Source organism: Pinus tabuliformis, chromosome 6 (genome assembly GCF_031772625.1).
Source record: "Pinus tabuliformis cultivar Carrire ecotype Pingquan chromosome 6, CPIR1, whole genome shotgun sequence".
Classification (NCBI taxonomy): domain Eukaryota; kingdom Viridiplantae; phylum Streptophyta; class Pinopsida; order Pinales; family Pinaceae; genus Pinus; species Pinus tabuliformis.
In genome coordinates, this window is record NC_142292.1 from 1,040,242,310 (window position 1) to 1,040,264,862 (window position 22,553).

General features: G+C 36.7%; 1 pseudogene; it reads right to left on the reverse strand.

Annotated features, from left to right (window-relative positions):
- The window catches only part of LOC149262538 (uncharacterized), a 47,441-nt pseudogene extending 25,844 nt beyond the window's left edge, over positions 1 to 21,597 (reverse strand).
- Positions 21,598 to 22,553: the final 956 nt, after the last annotated feature.

Below are 22,553 nucleotides of genomic sequence, written 5' to 3' on the forward strand. Positions count from 1 at the left end.
CCACATAATCATGCCACTTTTCCATTTCTTTGCATGCAACTTTTCAAATTCCTTGCATGCAAATTGCAAATTCCTTGCATGAAAATAGGCATAGAACATATACAACAATAATATCCCATCCACAAAACAAAATTTTCTTCAAACACTTACTATATTGTTACATTTTCTTCGAACAATTACATTTTCATTTAAGCATTACTGTTGGTTGCTTGTTATATTCTTTCCACGACCAGCCCCACATGTGAAGTCGGGGGGGGGAAACAACACCCCCTTTGTTGCACCAGGTGTATCGGGGGCGGTAGCCTCCTTGCACGGTGTCCGAGGAAGCACCCTAGGATTTTTTTTTTTGCCCCTATATTAGGTGGGCAGACCTACCTATGGTTTTGTGCATGGATTTCGCACATGGTTTTGGCCATGATAGTTTTCTGCCCATGGTATTTTGTAGATCCAGTCAAGGGAACTAATTATGTTCTAATCCAGGGTTAATGGATTAGGGTTTATGGATGCTTTGGCATCTATATATATATGTATTGTATCATTGAAAGAATATAATGATATTCCTAGTTTTGAGATCCAGAGGAAAATATCTGTGTATTTTCTATTTTTTTTAAGAATTCGTTTGCAAGTGTAATTTTTGTACAGGGTTAAAAGCTACAATTACTTCACACACTTTGCATTAAAACTAATGTAGTAAACTCCTTGCATACAAATAAGCATATATCAACTACAATAATACTATTATAAAACAATATTATCCCCAAATATAAAACAACATGCTCATTGGGGTATTCATCAAACAATTTGTATGCAATGAATCATTGAACCATTTATGCATTTCATCAAACACTTTGCATGCAAACTAGTATAGCAAATGATTTAGGGCATATCTCCCAAACTATAGTAGTCCAAGTTATGGAAACATAACCAAATGATCAGCATGAATCTCTCTCACAATGGTTCAAGTTTCAACTTCTGGAACCTCATATATGAAAAGTTATAACCAAAAATACCAACAAAATCCTATTTGGTGCACAATTCTAGGAGCATTTAGGAAGATCAACCTCCACAAGTCATATCTCATAAAATATAGAGAACCAATATCTACAATTTCTACCACATTATCAATGGGATTTCCCTTCACTGTGAAACTTTTTTTAGCCCTTGAAACTTCCCGTAGGAAAAGTTAAAACATAAATTACAACATGACCTATTTGATGCCTAATTTTAGGAGAATTTAGGAGTCTCAACTTCCTCTGCATATATCTCATAAAACATTGCAAAAAAATATCTAAATTTTTTACCACATGATCAACAAGATTTCCCCTCAATGTAGATTTTTTTTAAAGCTTCTAGAACCTAACAAGATAAGTTAGGGCATAAATTCCAACATGGCTGTTATAGAAATTTTTGTGCCTTACATCTCTAAGCATGAAATGTCCATAAACCAAGGGATCCTAAGTCCCTAAAAGTGTTGTTCTGACCCCTAAAGGAACAAGGTCAACAAATTACAGCTTCTCCTAGAAGTTCTCCACCAGAAACTACTCAGAATCAGTCAAATCAGGATCATTTCAACTGCTCCACTGGCTAGCTACGTTGCATAGCACCCAAATACACTAGCTAGGTGTGTTGCAATGCACCTAAATGCACTACCAGGGTGCGTTGAGTGGGAAATGACAAATGGAAGTGTCATTCCGCGAGGTGGAGAGACAATGGAAGCTTCCAGAATCTTCTCCAATGACACTTGCCTCACTGAGTTCGACCAAGGATGAGTAAGGGGCTCTCAGTCTCCAAGTGGAAGCAAGAACTGATAGAGAGAAGACACTAGTCAAATCATAAGCTAACTCATCCTCTTTGCATACATCTATATATGGATCCCTCATCCCAGAGATCCAGAGGCTGGAATTTTGTACATTGCAGAGAATTACTATTGGTTTTGAGATAGATATCAGAGTATTGGGTGATTTATGCTTTGTTGGAGGTGAATAGGGGCTTCTTTGCTGGGAGGTTGATGCTGGATCAGGAATCATCGGTTGTAACTCCTCCTGGATCTTCTTGTTATATCAATAAAACTATTTGAGTTTCTCCTACATGCTTGTGTATCATTGATGTTTGTTACATTTGTATGTTTAGCTTAAATCTGATCCTAAGCTATTTATGAATATAAATCCATGTCTTTGTGTAGTTTTCTTCTTCTGTGATCTTACAGGAACTTGGTGAAGCTGGGCAAGTAAGGTAGCAGGTAGCTGGAAGCTGTCAAAGAGGAGAGGGATTGGATCAAAGGACTAGCTCAAGACACAGGTTGGTTCATCCTATTCCTCTTCGTTTATAGTTCATAAAGAAGAATACGAAAGTAGTTTTCTCTGTTTGTTTCTAAGGTCACTGTCACACCTTAGTGGGATAGGGTCATTCTGAATAGACACTTTTCCTGTTAACAAAATGGCGACTCCACTGGGGACGATTGTCTAGTTAGTTTGTTTGTGTTTCTCTTGTTGATTGTTTCATAAACTTAGAAGTAGCAATCAAACTGCATTTGCCATTAACAAATGCAAAGTAGACATCTGCTACTTCAATCCATTCATTGGATCTGTTTATGACTTGAACAACTGATTCACAAATGACCTGATTTCCCTTTGTGATAGCTCTTAGACCTCCTTTAAATCTACCCTCTGATTGTGCATTACTGATTGCTTTTACTCAGCCAAAAACCATAGATTAAACTGCAAACCGTGACCCAGAACCTGGATAGAATTCTCGTTTCTGCCCCAGCGCAGGCTCTGTGAAGAGGTTCTGCAGTTCAACGTACTTCCCGAGAGGGCTACCTGCGCTGCAATGCAGTTTCTCTGTGTAACAAAAAGACTGTAGATGTTTTTGTGTGTTTGTGGCGTCATTTACAGTTTTCCATTGCAAAAGTAGAATAGTCGTACTGTCGTCCTTTGATTTAGATCTGTCACAAGTGTCGATTTTGATCTTAGGAGAAAGTTTATTTGTTGTTGACAGTCGATTATGCTTTTACTTTTTCCTTTGGTTTGAATTTGTGACTTTCTAGTGTCGAAACGAGTATTTATTTCAAAATCATAAAGTGTCGTAATCATCTCTACCTTTTGATTTCGAAAAGAAGCTTGTTTGTGATTGGTCACTTGAAAGCAAATTCAGATTTGTACATCAACTTTCTTTTTAGGCATCAATATTAAGAAAGTGAAAAACAAATACATGCACATGTGCATTTGCATATTGGCAGTCTGTTTGGCTTGATTTAGGAAAGTGCATTTACAGTGTGCTCTTTGCTCTTTGAGAAAAGATTGTGTCTTTCTTTTCCCCTTGTAGCTAGGATTTTCATTGCTGAAAAGAGATAAAAGTTTGCTTATCATCTTTAGATTGCATTTTAGGAATTACATCTACATCTCGTGGTGAACCCAAAAGGCAAACTTCATAAGAAAGATCAACTTAAAATAAATTCAATGAATCTAACAACACTTTGGAACTTAACACACAACATTTAGAGGTCTAGGCTAGAGACGTATTCCGGCGTCGTAAAGCCTGGTAACTGTTGTCCTCACTGATGGTTGGGTGATTCCTCCACTTTGAGACGATAAGTGTCAGTACGGACTTGTGCTCCCACGTACCGTCGAGTATATATTGGGAGACCCCTATAGGCTTAAAATCTTTTATCCATAGGAAGCCGTGTCGGCCGCCCTACTGATCGCAATGCACCAAACACAGCATTCGGGAAGATTGACTGTCGTACCTTAAAAAGTATTCTACAGTTTTGCGATTGGTTTGGTACTCCCTCTACCTAGATCTCCTGAGCAGTCCCTTTCGTTCCTTTTCAGACTCCTTAACGGAAAAGGTCCATCTGAGCACTTGTCACTTCAGGCTCATTAAAAATCGAAGGAGACTAGAGTCATCTTTTGTTTTTTCTCGACTCTTAAAAACTGAAAAAACAAGTTGTGTCAAAGCATCTAAAAGTTTATTTTAAACGGAATATTCATTACCCCTTTCCCTACGTTGATCTTAGGTTGAGAAAATGGAGTCTACCAACCAAGGAATTCCCCTTGGTGGAAATCCTAGTCCCTTCTCCTCTTGGGGAGATGTTGGTGCACCCCATATGGCCACACTGTCGCTTCCAGGACTGACAATTGGCTTGCCGGTATGGCTCTTCTCAACCAATGTCGTTCAGAACACCACTATTCCTGAACAATCGAATCAGCAATTAGACGAGTCCAGAGTTGCCCACCAACCTTCTACTTCCTCTAATTCTTCCTCTCCTCCTTCCTCTTCACTTGATGGGGCTGGAAAAGCCAAAAGTCAAGTTCCTAAGGAGAAGAAGGAAAAGAAGAAGAAAGAGAAGAAGAAGAAGGAGCCAAAGGCGAATGGGGGAAAACGAGTTTCGTCTAACGAAAATCCACACACTGCACCGACCAGGCCTAAATCGCCATGTGTCATTTGCAAAGGAGACCACTTTCACAGAGATTGTCCTTGCATCCCTCGGATACTAAGGTACTGGTCTCCTCGTTTGCACAATCCGGTGTCATCAACCTCTGATGATCATGTTGAAAGCACACCGTCAACTAGCGAAAGTGAAGCCCCAGGACAAAAAGGGAAAGCTAGATTTCCTTGTAAACTGTGCGAAGGCAATCATGCCGTCCACCATTGTCCCTTCTTAGACGAAGCTAAAAGAGTTTTGGATGATCGTCTGGTTTCACCGTTACGACTTCCTCCTGGATATAAAAAAATCTTGCCAAGTCCGTCGCTAGTTGAGAATCCAGCTGGCCCGCTCAAGTGGTCGGCTGAAACGCCTATCATTGAAGATAAACCATCTGAATCCATACCAGACAAAAGTCAAAAGGTCAAGGCGGCAGTTGACCCGGTCTTGCCTTCAGAGGTTTTATCTTCGGATGATACAATCACTGAAGAGAACAAGGATGACACCGTCCAAATTCTCTTCATCAACACAGACTCCGACGAACATGGGGGCAATCTACCCATTCCTTTACCGCAGGAAGGAAGTTCGTCAGAGCCATACCCGGCCGTCTACTCGGTCCCACCTCCAAGCAACCTAGTTGTCTCCTTCGACTGGAACCAACTAGGCAGACCCCGTTTACCAGCAAGCATACCATTCCGAATTATCGTTCAAATATATAGAATGGTCATGGCTGGTACCATCATAGATGAGGGGGCTTCTGTGAGTATCCTTTCCTCTACTGCTTGGAAAGCACTTGGTTCGCCATCGCTTTTGCCTGAAATGAGAAATCTGACAGGCTTTGATAAAGGAACCAGTCGACCTTTAGGGATCCTTCCCGATGTGCCATAACATTGAGAAGGAAGACAGTTCACATAAACGTAATGGTAGTTCAAGGACCCTTGGATTATAACCTACTCCTTGGACGAGACTATATTTATTGCATGGGAGCCATCGTCTCCTCACTCTTTAGAGTAATGTGTTTTCTGCACGAAGGAAGAGTGGTCAAGCTCGTGGACCAGCTTTCATTTCCCGGATCACGCATAGCAAATAGTCATATACCATCCCTAAATGGTCTCTTCACGCAAGAAATGTCTCAATCCCCAGTCCGTCCTCCCGATAAGCACGAGTAATTCGGAGGGATATGACTGAAACCCAGGGGGCATGCGTCCTGGTCTGCTTCGGCAGGAAAACTTCGGGTATAGGGTAGGTTTCCGCGGGAGAATATGACTAGTCTGTACCCCGTCCGTCAGTGGAAGAGGGGTTATTCTAGAACAAGATTCTCTTGTCAAAGTTATGTGAGTTGGCGGGCATCGTCGCTCACCTTTGTTTATCTCGGTAGACATCGTCGAAGAAGTGTTTTGTTTGCACCGTAAATAAGACAATATTTGGGTAACTTGTAAGAGGTAGTACCCTTCCTGATAAAACAAATGTTTTGTCGCCTCGAATAAAGGGTGACCCTTCCTGATTAAATGAATGTTTTGTCAGCTCGAATAGAGGGAGACCTCGAAACTCTGTTTTATACCTGGGGGCATGCAAACCTTTTGGAGTGCAAGCAAGGGGCGACTATTTATTTTTTAAATTTTTAGGACCTCTAACCCTTTAAACTCGTAGGATTAGTCGTCACCTAACTTGCATAAAGAAAGGATGTGGGGCAAAAATCTAAAAGTTGTCGTTTTATATGAGACATTCTTATCATATGACTGGATTAATCGAGCAGTTTTAGCACATAGTTCAAGCTCGTTAAAAAATAAACATAATACATGAGCAAATGTTTCCACCCACGTTTAAGCTCGTTAAAAAATGAACTATTCCCCGGTAAATACCACCGTGAATGTAGCATTTCAGCCATTAAAGCCTTGGTCGTGTTTGCACCGTCACCTCCACTTTTTCATTGGCCGATCATTCACCTCCATTTGATTGTTTACCCATTTTGAGGAACAGCTGCGAAGAGTGATTTCACTAGCCATCCTTGTGACACTGCCGTGATTGGAAAATTCCAACCCTTACCTGGAATCAGCTGCTACCCATTTTATCACTCGTTCCTCAAAAACGAGTCTTCTTTAAGCTCTTTTCAACTGACTCGTAAAATATGAAAAGATTGCCGAGTTTTGGCCTTCCAGCTTGTTAAAGCGACGGGAAGTGCTATCCCTCCTCTAGATTTTAATCTTTTTGGACCTGAGGGATTATTGCACAAAAAGATCGAGCGCTTGTTTTGTTCGGCTCGTTAAAACTATTGAAAATTCATCCCTTCTGTATTGTTTTATACTTTTTTGGACTTAAGGGATTAGATGACGAAAAAGGAATTTTGGAGTTACCTTTACGTACCTTTTCAGACTCTCTAAAAATGAAAAGGACCGAGTTATCTTTGTCGTTAAACTCGTTAAAAAGATTAATAGCGACAAACTTGTCTTTAGACGAGAACGAGTTTCACTATCGCTAGGCTTGTTAAAACATAGCGATGGGTTTGCCTGAAGGGCAAATTATAGAACAAGCATATGTTATCCTCCTCAAGCTTGACAAAAATAAAGAGGTACTAGTCAGCAATGACTGGGGAAAAATTGGGAAGAAAACTCAAAGAATCTTTATTGGTAGCAAGTCGCTCTTGAACATGACACTTCCACTCCGTGTCTGAGTCGGGTTGGGTTGTTTCATTCACCAGTCACATCACCATGGTCACGCCATACCATCCACATTTGGGGTAAATGCTACCAATCCATCACATAAGTGTCGCCGACATGTTCAAGAGAAGTCATCCAGAGAAGTCACCTGTGTCCCATCCACTACCATACATTATACTTCATTATTTCATGACCGCCATCCTGAACTGTATATCATCAGATTGTTTTCACCTCCATCAAAATCATTTGCTCTGTTCCGTGTCATTGATGTGGGATTCCTTAAGGCCCTCTTTTGACGGATCACTTCTTGTCGACATCAGCTCATTATCCAAGAAGTTGATCTAGGAACACCCCATTCAGTACTTTGAAGCTTGCATGCCTCAATGGCAAGTTTCTCACTTCCGGTGACAGGTATACATCAATGACCTTCGACCGAAAGATTTTGCGTGGTGTTCGACGCCAAGTCCTTTATTCACACCACATGAATTGTACTGCAGTACCTTGAGGTTCATCATCATTATCGATGATTCCTCTCGCGCTTGTTAACAGTTTACATCATTGACTGGTAATCAAGCGATGTCTTTCCATGTTCGACTTCAAAACATTTCTCACATGGATCGACTTGTACTTCGAGTGAAGATCGGACGAGATTGAAGACCCCGGATCTAGTTTCATCCATCCGGGCTGCGATATATATTCAGGAAAATAAAGACATTGTAATGTACAGCATTGCGGCACAGATAATCATCCTACCAAAAGGATGATGGCTCTATCAGAATCATCAATCTACCATCAGACGATTGTCTGTCCTATGTACATGAAAATGAATTTATAAAGCTGAGCATGGGAATGCCCGCCTCAGCTAGATCATGAAAACAGTATGAAGATAATGTATTGTATTGTATCTTATTACAAGTCTCCTCCCAGCATTGAAAGAACTTCGGATCCTCCTAATAAAGCATTTCACCCGATAAACGGCCTCATACTTTAGGGGGCAACTGTTATAGACATTTTTGTGCCTTACAGCTCTAAGCATGAAATTTCCATAAACCAAGGGATCCTAAGTCCCTAAAAGTGTTGTTCCGACCCCTAAAGGAACAAGGTCAACAAATTACAGCTTCTCCCAGAAGTTCTCCACCAGAAACTGCTCAGAATCAGTCAAATCAGGATCATTTCAGCTGCTCCACTGGCTAGCTGCGTTGCATAGCACCCAAATACACTAGCTAGGTGCATTGCAAAGCACCTAAATGCACTACCAGGGTGCGTTGAGCGGGAAATGACAAATGGCAGTGTCATTCCGCGAGGTGGAGAGACAATGGAAGTTTCCAGAATCTTCTCCAATGACACTTGCCTCACTGAGTTCGACCAAGGATGAGTAAGAGGCTCTCAGTCTCCAAGTGCAAGCAAGAACTGACAGAGAGAAGACACTAGTCAAATCATAAGCTGACTCATCCTCTTTGCATACATCTATATATGGATCCCTCATCCCAGAGATCCAGAGGCTTGAATTTTGTACATTGCAGAGAATTGCTGTTGGTTTTGAGATAGATATCAGAGTATTGGGTGATTTATGCTTTGTTGGAGGTGAAGAGGGGCTTCTTTGCTGGGAGGTTGATGCTGGATCAGGAATCATCGGTTGTAACTCCTCCTGGATCTTCTTGTTATATCAATAAAACTATTTGAGTTTCTCCTACATGCTTGTGTATCATTGATGTTTGTTACATTTGTATGTTTAGCTTAAATCTGATCCTAAGCTATTTATGAATATAAATCCATGTCTTTGTGTAGTTTTCTTCTTCTGTGATCTTACAGGAACTTGGTGAAGCTGGGCAAGTAAGGGAGCAGGTAGCTGGAAGCTGTCAAAGAGGAGAGGGATTGGATCAAAGGACTAGCGCAAGACACAGGTTGGTTCATCCTATTCCTCTTCGTTTATAGTTCATAAAGAAGAATACGAAAGTAGTTTTCTCTGTTTGTTTCTAAGGTCACTGTCACACCTTAGTGGGATAGGGTCGTTCTGAATAGACACTTTTCCCATTAACAATGGCCTATTTAAAGATGCATTTAACAAGTTCATCTTCCTTAGATCATAATTCCCAAAATATTGTGAACCAATATCTAAAATTTTAACCACATTATCGGTGGCATTTCCCCTTAACGTGGATACAATTTCAACGTTTGAAACTCCAAAGAAGAAAATTTATAACTAAAATAAAAGCAATTGTACTCATTGATCTTGCAATCAGAATATTATTATAAGGCCATGCATCCCATACTGCAATAAAGAAGATTGCATGCTAGCTGCTACAAGGTTTGAATAATTTCTACCAGATGTTGTTCTGGCACCTTTTACATAGTAACAACAACACATTGGCTAATTCATAAGCTAAATAAATGGGCTTGAACCATGGCATCAATGAACATCATTTTAGACTAGTAATGAAATAGGCAAATATAGATGTACGTATGTATAAAATTCATGATTTCTTGAGAACATGAGAGATACTCATCTCAAAAACTAGTGGGAAGCAGAGTATGGGAGTATGAATCTTCACCCAACCATATACAAACACAACCAAGTCTCACTTGTAGCTATCACCCCCGAGCCAAATTTCAGAGGTTGATGAATCTTCTGCTTAGGACATAAACACAACCATCAACTAGACCAGGGACTCCAAATAACCATCAATCTCCACCCATCAACTGAATTGAAAATCAACACCATGCACAAGGATTCTAGAGGCCAATTGTTTCCATCCATTCAAAACACTCACATTGTGGTTCCACCCAAAAACTAGGGATTCCAAAAAGCATAGTAAAATCAAAAGACAACAAGGAAACAATCAGTAATCATGCAGGAATTTTCTAGGACCAATTCGTCCACCCCATCCCATTGGATATTTCCTAATAAACACCAGCGCCACCCTCCAGGAAAATAGGGACTCGAGAGGTAATTAGTTCCACACTCGAGATCTCTTCCTACTCCCTTGCCAACTAAAAGGACTCCTTCCTCTCTGTTGTTCCATCTCTCTTGGAATTCGAGTTTTCTCTATTAAAAATCCACTCCAATTTTTCTGAAACCTTTATTATTATTATTATTTGGTGTCTCTTCATATTCCTCTTGTGTGTCTCCTCATTTTCTTCACTGAATTTATGCATTGTAATATTATTTTCCAACAATAATTATGCAAACCCTATGGAATTTGTGTCCCATTACTCAACCCAATCTATTTTATCATAATGTTTACATTGCATACATAAATGTAACTACTTGGGGCTATCACACTAGTGTTGTTGAATAAATAAAAAAATATGTTAAAATTTATAGAATTTTTTAACATGCAAAAGAGGAATAACAAAAATATTAGACTATACAAGTCATTGTTAGTACCAAAATCACCATAGAAATATATCAACATGGACTTTGTGTTGATATTTCCAAATCTCAATGAGGTAATGGTTCTTTATTAATGGTTGTACATAAATGATGAAAAATGGAACATTTCTCTCCATGCAGGGAAACTAGTGATGCAATGGACATAATTGTTTATTATTTGGAGAAATAGTATGCTTGTGTGGTCTTCCAAGTATAACCTTAGATGGAGACATGAACTTTCTTGGTCATCTATGGGAAAACTTATTGAAGAATATTGACTTCATATTTCATAATTGTCATAATTTCTTTTGGAATTGAGTGTCCCTTGAAACATTGGTATGGTTCCAAACTCCAATGCAACTTATTTCCAAAAAATATTATTACACTAATAAGCTTTTGGTTCATTTCTACATCTCAATAGGGTCTAGTGTTGGTGCAAGTAGAGTTTGTATACAACTATTCTATGAACAAATCCACAAGAAAGTATAATTTCTAGATTGTCAATGGAAGGTCATCATGAGTAGTGATAGATTTTGTAAGCTTTCATGAGCAAGAAAAGGAGTGCAGGTGCATAATCATTTATGAAGTGGATTTAGGAAGTGCATGTGTATGTGTAACAATAGGTGTAGTAGAGAAACCAAGGGTGCAAGAAAAAGGATGATAAGAACATGGGAGTGAGAAAGTGAAGAAGGAAACCTTATATTAGTGCACATGAGGAAGGAAATGTTTCCAAAAGACACATATAACCAACTAAAAATGAAGAAGATATGATCTTGCAAGATCTTAAGAAAATTTCAAACAATTCTTATGTGTTAGAAATGCGTGAAATTTTCAGTCTCCCTAGGAGTTTCAATGTAGCATATTTAAATGAGATTAAGAAAGGTATTATGGATGAATATGAGCATAATGTAGACTAGAGAGGTTAGATGCTAAAGAAAGAGAGGAGAGAGGATGAGAACATAGAGATATGTAAGGAAATAATTGTAGGTAGAATGAGGAGCTAGAAGATAAAATAAACCTGTTTTTTTGAGAAGGTAAGGGCTTGGAAGAAGCTACTTGGATTTTAGAGGAAGAAATAGACTAAAAAAAGTAATTTCATGAACATATTATAAATATTGTGAATAATGACTCATTTATTATTTATAAAAGGAGTACAATTCAATAGGAATTTCATTCTTAGAGGTCTATTTGATCATGAAACAACTTTTGTACATTTTGAAGTCATAGTGGAACAATGTGGTGAATAATCAATTTTCCTCAACATAAAATCCCATCATAGATTTATCATTAAGACACATATGGTATCTTGTTGGGATGATGAAAGATGGATGCAAGATAAAATCCATATTTTTCCCATCCATCCATCACTTCACCATTTGGTGGTTGCCACCTTTTCCATGTGAATATTCCTTAAGTTTTTTATTTTTTAAAAGGTGAGGGGGGGCACTTATTCTCAATCCCTCCACGTGATGATATTTTATGAATTCAAAACCATTCATTTTTGGAGGTCAATCATGGTTTATTAATTAAAGGGGATTGCTAATATTTTGGAAAGGGATATTTTCCTCATTACCACTTAAGGAAGGAGGAGAAACATAGATAAAAGGGGAAATAAAGAAGGGACAAATAGAAAAATAAATGATAAGGAAGAGGAGTTCACGTGGAATAAGGAAGATTTATCTAGGATTTTTGTGATATCATTTATAACCTAATTGAGACTAATACCAACATGTAATATATTCAAATTTTTGCAAAGGAAGCTGGCTTGATTTTTATAATAATAATGAAAAACCATTAAGGCATGAATGTTGTAATTTTATGTTTAATAAATACATGGGTGGCATGCTTTGTGCTTTCCTCCATTTAATTCTCTACTTAATTGCATGTGTGTGTGTGATTCCATTGATATGTTTTGTTCTTTGATATTTTGAATTAAAGGCATATACCTTGCATTCAGTCTATATTATTAACACCTTTGATGGTAATCAACAATGCCTTACATTAAAAAGGAAAATTTTGCAACACTTATAACACATAGATAATAGAAGTGGATTGAGACAAATCTATATTAATATCATATTCTCAAGCAATGCTAGAGTGAGGATTATGTGCCATTTTGTTGTAATGGAGGCTTGGGCACAATAAGGTTGGTTTTTCTAATGAATTATATATGTATAATGGAATATGCAGAGAACCATTTCAAGGTTGAGACATAGTCTCAACATTAGTTGAATATCCAAGGTCATATGACTCATAACTATGATTATGAATTTGGATATTAACCCTATTAGTAGCCATTAGAATACTATGATGAGATGGTTTTCCTAGTAGGGTGTAACTAAGTAGTTTGAAGCTAAAGGGACTATGCCTTGATTGGAAGAAAAACTATGTCATTGAAATGAATTTTGCATTGTCACAAGTGGTTGTGGATTACCACCTTGGTAGAATAATACCTTCCAATCTTATAATATTGGGACATTTATGTTGAGATGATCATTCCCACATTTTCCACAAGAAAATTTAAACCTATATTCTTGGTGTTGGCTCCTTCATGTTTCAAACATGGGTAAGAAGGATGACATCATGACACTTGGACTATTTTTGCTACACCATGTGGACTTATAGTTGTTGTATAAAAAAAGAAATGAAACCATGTTTTTCAAATTAGATCAACTAAAGTTTGAGTCATTTATAAAATGTAATGCAACATAGTTATGTAGTTGAGTAGGTTATTTAGGGTTTTGATAGAGTCGAAGATAATCATCATACATTGTAGAAGTAGACCATTTGGGACAAAATTAAATCTTGTTGTCACTCATAGTGTTGATACCATCAAGGTTGGTCATTATCATCGTGATTTTTTATTGGTTAATGTGATATATTGTTACTCTCATGTCCTTGCTATGGGAAAAATGATATATTGGACTATGTTCCTATTATTTAATAATGGAAAAACCCTTTATTTTCAAGTTGTATGTATGTGGATGATTTGTATGTTGGTAATTTTTCTTATTTCTTACTATAATAGATTTGATTTATGCACATGAATGAATGATAGATAATTGTGTAATGGTATTGTTGTTTCAAGTGTGATAAAGTAGAATGATTATACTCTCATCCTATAACTTTCCTTTACCTTTGTAAGTGTGAAAAGTGATTCAAATGATACCTTTATCTATCAAGGATTGGAAATTATATCACAAAAAGACTAGAACTAAACCTTTGTTGGACACTCATCAGAGCCTTGGTCTCAAAAAAGGACCATCAAGTGGTTTTAATAGTAGGACCTATATAAATAGAGGGATTTTGGTAGGCTGAGAGAAAGGTTTCTAGTGTGTAGGACAATAAATCAGTTCAAAACAAGTTCAATGGTTTCCTCATGCAATAAAATAGCTATGGGAATGCAGTTATAAAAAGTGTTGGGAAAAGTCTTGTATGGTAGCACTTGTAGAGATGAGTAACAGGTGTTCTAGGCTGAGTTTCAAATGATCCTAAATAAATGGTTAAAGATACTTGAAGGGGTCCTTGAATATGATTAGAGGAAAAAGGGGTGATATAATGGACAATGTAGAAATTGGTTGCACTTTAGTCTATATATCACCAACTAACCCATTTACTTGAATTCTAGGTCAGATGACCATTGGAGGGTATGTGGTTGAATTTTTATTAGAGTATATCAAATATTCCCAATGATAAAGGAGGACTTCGAAAGAAGAGCGCATGGGAGGTTGATAGGGGAAATCGCAACCTAGACCAAAATATTTTTAATAGAAGAACGTATACTACCCTTTGAACCAATTATCATGGTTGATTAAACATCCTACACTAAGGTTTATTGAAAGGGTGAAGGAATTGAAAAAGTGTTAGAAGAATCAATACAATGGAAGAAGTATAAAGTAACATGAGGATTAAGTGAGAATTGAGAAGGGAAACAATTATAGATCAATGGAGATTGAACCAAATGAGTATTGTAAGAAGAAGGGATGAATCAATATTTAAGGATATAAGTGTGGAAAGAAGTAGTGAATCATGGTTGTACGATTTATAGATGATGAAGCCAAAGGGACAATTTTTTATCCAACGGTTTAAGGAAAGAATACTAGCACTAGAAGGATGTCTAGTGAGAAGAAGTAGTGGTGAAGGAACATCAAAAATGTTTGGGGATCAAGCCTATGATGCATCCAAGGCACACAACTATAATGTACCTACGCTAGGGTAGTCAAAATCCTCATTCCTTCGAAACATTTAAGCTCTATGACCATTCCTTTAAAACAAGAAATTAAAGAAACCATGCATGCTACCAACAAGATCATCCAAATGCCAATAAACATAATTAATTATGTGGTACAATTAATTAGGAACATACACATCATATGAAAGATAGGTAACCATTAAATAACACATCAACGTATAAATATGCAGGAACATAGAAAGTACTTATATTTTAATGAAAGATTCACTAACTAAATACAAAGGCTAGGAATTCCACCCAATTGTACACTTTGTTTCATAATCATTCTCTACAATAATCCAACCTTAATTTGAGGCTATGATACCGCAAGGATGGGTGCCTAGGACAACTCTATCTTTCATAGGAAGTTAGCTCTCAAGATTTCTCTCTTCACACAATTTACACAATAGTCACAACTACCAAATATACTCACAATCTCAACATCTAGTTGTTTTTTTACTTTATTTTGCATAACCCAAGGAAAGGAATCCCTTTCCCTACAATGTATTCCCTTATTCTCTTCCATTTCCCTCTAGGGCTCCATTGCTACTTCTCAGGAAATATCAATGTTGGAATCTCTGGAGACTCTCAACCTACAGACAAGATTTTTGACAATACCAAGGCATTCGAACACACAAGCATTCTCAACTAGAAAATAATAAATATTAACCTCCAACCACAACAATGACTCTTTTTCATAAAACTCTTTTCTCTCCAAGAAGCAAGAACAACAAAATGAAAATGAAGAATGGATGAATTTCCCCTCAAACAACCAAAAAGGTATGGTTAAATATGGATTCTCTCAAGATGCCACATTGACTCACCCAAGAGGCTCACATAGCCATATTTCCTTTAATTTCTAAAAATGGGTATAGTGAAAATTTAAACCAAAAATTTTATCCTCTCTAACTACCCCCGTCTCATGGGATCATAACCTCCTATACTCTTTCCCTTGTCTGTCTATAATTAGTGATGATATTATTATAAATATTCAAAACCATTACATAACTAGGATATATGGTCTTTCATAATGTACATTGTACATTATGAAAATAAGGTTAAAACCAAGATATTACATTCCCCTCCCACTTATTTTATCACTATTCTCAATGCTCAACACCATACAAGTGTACACACATACAAAGTTTACATAAAAATTTCAAAACAAATACATGTATCCTTCCCACATAATATCTTCCAGCTCTCACGTCACTTCTTTGAGGTTGTGGCATATCCACTAAAATTTTGCCTACCCTATGACTTTGGTCCATACCACCATGACCTTCTTGTTCATTATAATCACTAGATGTACCAGGAAGTATCCTTTTTGATCCACCCAAATCAAAGTCAAATTAATCACATGGTTAGAATCATGTACATACTTTTTTCAAAAAAAGAAATGAAATATATTATGCACTTTCATGAAAGTAGAAAATTCAATAATGTATGTAGTTGATCCCATCTTGTCCAATATATTAAATGGAAAACAATATATGACTGCTAACTTAGTACAACTACCTAGCGCAAATGACATTTTATTTGGTTTCACTTTTAAAAGAACATGCTCTCCCACTTTAAATTGTCTGGTTATCTTGTTCTTATCTAAATAACTCTTTTTTCTATCTTAGACTGCTTTCGAATTCCACTTAACTTTAACCCTCTTCTCTTCCATTTCCTTGAGCTATTTTTTACCATGTACTAAATTTTCTACTGTGTTGTCCCAACTTATTATAGTATTGCACCATCTTCCATACAAAGCTTCAAATAGAATCATCTTCAATGAAGTTTGGTACCATTATAAAAGGAAAATTCAATGAAATGCAAGTAATATTCCCACTTAAATGGTTTATCCATCGCATAAATTCTCAACATGTCTTTAATTATTTGATTAAATCGCTATAATTTCCCATTTGATTTTAGATTATATGCAATTCTAAAGTTCAAATTTGTATGAAATACTTTAATAACCCTATCCAAAAGTTTGAAATAAACTTTGGATCTCCATCTAAAACAATGGCTTTTGGTACTCCATGCAACCTAACAATTTCCTTCGTCTATATGTATGTAATATTAGCTATCTTATAATTGACTTTCACTAGAATAAAATGAGCATCCTTTGTTAATTTATCCACTACCACCATTATTGAATGATATTACCTTGTATTCCTTAGAAATTTGGTTATAAAACCAATAATTACAACATTCCATTTCCACTCCAAAATTGGCTTATCGTTGTAGCAAACCAATTGGGTGTTTATGTTCAGATTTCACTCTTTGAAATTCCATCTATCTAGAAATATAATTAGCTACAAATTTCTTCATCATTGACCAAAAATATTCAATTTTTGTTGTTGAAATTGTTTTCCTAATCACTAGGGTGTCCTACATATCATAACATTATGCATTTCTTGCATAATTAAATTCCTTAATTCCTAAGAAAGAGGAACATACAACCATATTCACACAGCCTTTATTTCTTAGATTTTTGTGGTACTTTCTCTTGATGTAGAATTTTTTTCACTTCTAGGTAATGGTAATTTGATTTGTAACAATAGACTCCAACAATTCTAATTTTTAAATATGAGGTGTGCATACTAATGGTAGGAGAATACATAATATGTACCCTTCTACTGAAATAATCTACAACTCTTTTCTCCTTTTCCTCAATGTTCTTGATTTCAAAGTCTTACTCACTCAAAAATTCAAAAAATCCAACCATATTGGTTTTTTTTTTTCATTTAAAGTTGGTTTCTCAAATAGATATTTCAAACCACTATGGTATGTCATCAATTCAAATTTCTTCACCGTGAAGTCATTCCTCCACATATTCAATGTAGGTAAAATGGCGGAAAGTTATGAATCATGTGTAGCATAATTCCTATCACGCTCTTTCGATTTCCTTGACACATAATTAATGACATCTCCATTTTGAGTAGGTTTCCCACCAAGTTTGCATGCATTTATATATATCACAAAATATTCATTTGGATCTATAATATTTAAACTTAGTTCTTTTGTAAGTAAGACTTTCTAATGTTGAAGACTTTGTTCACAATATTCTATCCATTCAAATTTAATTCTACCCTATTGTAAAGGAGTGATGGGATGAGAAATTCTTAAAATTCTTGTTATAAACCTCCCATAGTATCCAACTAATCTTATAAAATATCTAACTTCAGAAACATTGTTTAATGTTGACCATCCTTTAATGGCTTTAATTTTTGGATCTACTACTATGCCTTCCTTTGAAATCATGTTCCCCAAATAATAAATTTATTTTTTGTAAAATGTACAATTGCTTAGTTTGGCATACAATTTATGCTCCTTCAATACTTGTAGTACCAATCTTAGATGATGTTCATACTCTTCCTATGAATGGATTAAATAGGTATGTCATCGAATAATACAATAACACACTTTTCCAAAAAAAATCTGAATATACCATTTATTAAGCTCATAAATATAGCTGGTGCATTTTGTAGTCCAAAAGTAACCACTACAAACTCATAATGTCCATACCTTATTTTAAAGTCATCTTATTTGTGTTTTCTTCCTTAATCCTCACTTGATGATAACCGAATCTCAAGTCTATCTTTGAAAATTTATTTATTCCTCCTAGTTGATCAAAGAGGTCATCAATTCTAGGTAGAGGGTATTTATCCTTTATTGTTGCTTTGTTCAATTGTTTAAAGTTAACATATAACCTCAATTTTCCATCATTAGTTTTTCACAAAAGGAATTGGTGTTCCCCAGGGTGAAACACTTATTCATATGTATCCTTTATTCAATAATTATTCTAGTTGTATTTGTAATTATTTTAATTTTAGTATACTCATCCTATAAGGAGTCTTTCCTGGAATCAAATCAATATAGAAATCTATATCCCACTTTGGTGGAAAACCTAGTATTTCTTCATATACATATTCAAACTCCTCTAACATTGGATGATATCCAAGGATTGGCTCTTTTGTCTTTTATGGCTCCTCTACACAGTATGCATGCAATTAACATCCTTTCTTGAAACACATCTTCAATCACAAGGCTAAAATATCTCTTATAGAAATGAGTCTTAGAATTCCTTGAAGAATTCTTTGATTCCCTTCTTTATCAAGATATGTAAAATTATTATTATGGTAGTCTAAGATAACATTATGCTCTTCCAACCAATCCATTCCAATTAGGATTTCATAACATCCCAATGGAATTATATTCGCATCTACACTTGTACCCACTCCATTCAGATTTATGGGATGACTCTTAACAATTTCATTCATCCTTCTCTTGGTTCTAGTGGCTAGATGAACCAACCATTATGTTTCAAGTTCTCTAAATTTCATTAAATGAAATCCATCTACTACTTTGGGATCAACGTATCTATGGATTTCTCTTGAATCAATTAAGATATCAATAGGTAGAATTATAATCTTACCTTCTACCTCAATCATATGGGGTTGATGCTCTACCTCTTGATCCTCTAGGGTTACACATATTCTTGGAATATTTTTGCCTTTGTATTTCACTACTGTATCCTCTTGAATGTTATGTAAATTCCTCATCTTTCCATCTATATGAGTGAAATATCTATACAAATTATCTCCTTTACATCCCCAACATTTGAGTGGTGGTAGTCTTCTTTTTCGCAAGGAGTCTTCCATTTTGACTTCATCTTGAGCATGTTGATTTTGTTAATATTTTTCAATATTATTCCTTTTGAAAGGTATTTTGAAGCTCTTCTTCCTATAATCTAAATTTTCTCTTTTTTATCTCTCCAAGATTTCTAAAAAGTCTCTTTACCTTTGTTTTTCTCATACAAGTTCTTAGCCTTTATAACGGTTTCATCCAAAGTCCTAGGCTCATCAAATTGAATATTGTCTTTATAAACATATAGCATATGACTTAAGAACCTCTAAATTTTCACTTTATCCTTCTTGATAAAGGACACATACCTCAATAGATCGAAGAATTTTTTCCCATATTTTTCCATGATCATTGTTCCAACTTGAGTTCAAATAACTCTTGCAACTTCTTATCATAGTAGTGTTTTTAAAGATACTGGTATTGGAAGTATTTCTTGAACTACTTCAAAGAAACTCCTTTCTCATGAATGTTCTTGATTTTCTTCAATTGACCCCACCACATAGAATTTGTTCCTTGCAAATGGCCTATGGCTACTCTAACTTCTAAATTAGATGAGTATTTATGAAATTGAAGATACTTTCTGATTCTTGTTGCACAATATTTTGTCACACTTCCTGCACTTCCCCTTGGCATACCCTAAAGTTCCAGAAACATGAACATCATGTAGTGTACTCATCCAGATATGCAGCTTAGATCCTCCCTACAACAATGATGGAAAAATGCCTTGATCTTCCCCTGAAGGAAATGGCTCTAAAACCCTAATTTTGGCAACATCGTCCCCCTGACACTGAAAATTGTGATGATCACTAGTTGCACTATATGAGCCCCGTGATGCCATTGCGCTTTTGGCTTGGATACCAGCAATGATCCCTAAAAGGAAATTTTCCCAAAGAGGAAAAGAAGCTTCGTGATCTATAGGCTTCTAGAACGACGAGTTGGAGGTTTTTCGGCTTGGATGAGGTCAAGTTCTCTCAACTTGGCCTTTTGGTCTTATCCCTATGAGCTACCTCTTTGAGATGAGGACCTTATCCTATCTTTGGAGAGATCCTAACTCCCTTTCCCTGCCTATATATTCATCCTCTCCCATTCCCAAATGGTTGGTCTTTGGCTATTTGCACCCTTATGCTGAGATTGTGCCTACATGCTACTCATTTGGCTTCGAGAAGGAGTTCTTGGAGAACTTGAGCTTAGATTGGACATTCACTCAAGGAGAGCTTATTGACATCAAGGCTTGGTTGTATGCTTCCTCCTTTATTCTACTAATATATACAACTGTTGGTTCATTTTCCATAAATGTGTATGTTAATGCATCATTTATCGTAATGCTCCTTGATCTGTTAAGTAGGGTACTTTCGATTATGCTATTTGTACTTGCATGATTTGTTATGTCTTGATCTCTTGTGTAGACATTAAAACATTGTGAGCAGTAGGACTGAGCCCGAGGTGCAAGTGCTTCAAGGACTTCACCAACGGAGGATATCGTAGCATCAGAACAAGGTAGGCCATCTTCCTCTTCTTCTATTTCGATTGTAACTTAGGAAAGTGTCTAGTAGATTGTCACGTAGGTTGCTAGTCCCACTCATTGGGCTATAGGGATCGTCTCTGTCTACAGAGAGGAGTGCCTAGACAATAGAATGGCGACTCCGCTGGGGATAGAGACGATCCCTCTAGCCCAATGAGTGGGGCTAACAACCTATGTGGCAATGTACTAGACACTTTCCTAAGTTGACCCCTCACCTTCTTCGCCTATTTCTTCACCCCACTCTTCCAGTTCACCTGGTAAAAATCTGGATTCTGGTAACCAAGAGGCTAAGAAGAAGAAGATGATGATGGAAAGAGAAATTGGGGGTTAACCAAAATCCCTTTTCCTCAAAAAAAAGAATCGATCCTGAGGCCTGTGGGTTATGGCCCACAAGCCTTATCAGAAGCATTAATATAGGCCTTTAAGCCTTAAAATCATGAACCATTCAACTATCGGAACCTTTTTACACTATCGGAAGCTTTAAATTAAGCGTTCAAGCCTTAAACCCTCGGGAAACACATATTACAAAATACATGGGAAAACCTTGAAAATCCCACTCCGAATACATACACTGGACTTCAACATTTATACACCTGCATTTATAATTCTCGTCGGGTCCATTTCTTATCGCTTTTTCGCTGCACTGACCTCTGCCTTCTCCGAAACTCCGACTACCCGATCGCTGGCGTTCCATCGCACCACCGCTATCTCCTGAACTCCCCAATTTGCGATTAGCGATTTGATCGCAACCATCGATCCTGGGTCTGATCTGATGGTTTTCGTTTAATCGCAATTCACTATCGCATCATCATTTTTCTCCGTTCTGATATCGTTTCAATAATTCTGCCGATGCGATATGAGCTCTCCTCTCCTCTACAAGTTGTTGATTTAACATATCTAACGGATCATGTGTATCGTTTCTCCAGCCTCCTTTGGACTTAATTATCTTTCGATTGATGGATTTTATGCCTTTCTCAAGCTTTCCTCTATCACACTCTATCAACACACGACACAACAGTTATATATATCTATATATATATATATATATATATATATATATATATATATATATAACAGTATTTCGTTGAATCACCATCGATCCTATAGTGATCGATGGTCGATCAACAGTCTCGCAACACAGGATTTAAGCCATCCTCGCATATATATACAGATAACACGAAAAGGCATTATTACATAAATACACAGGCACACAACACACATCTATTCATTAACACAATGTTAAATACAAGCTAAGGCATTTCAGCCTTAGCACAGTTTCTCCTCTCAACTACATTTCAACACTTCGTTTTCACAAATTTATCTCTATCACTCTCTCTCTTATTGAACGTACAGGTTCATCACACACACACACGCACACACACACACACACACACATATATATATATATATGGAAACATTGGTTAATCGTTACAGGAATATTGGATTGGATCACTATGAAGGATCTGATCAATTCTCTAACAAACCACTCCATAATGCACACATGGCAGATTACATTTAATAACAAGTCTTCAAGAGACTTATCCATTCCATCTTTTTCTCCGTTTTAAAATAGATTTGTCCCTATTTTTCTCCCTGGTCCACGTCCTCCTCCTTCTTCGCTTTGGATTCCTCCTTTTGAATCTTACCTGCACATGTAGACGAAAGGAGAACTTGTCCTAAGGCTGAAAGGCCTTAGAGTTGTAATCGTA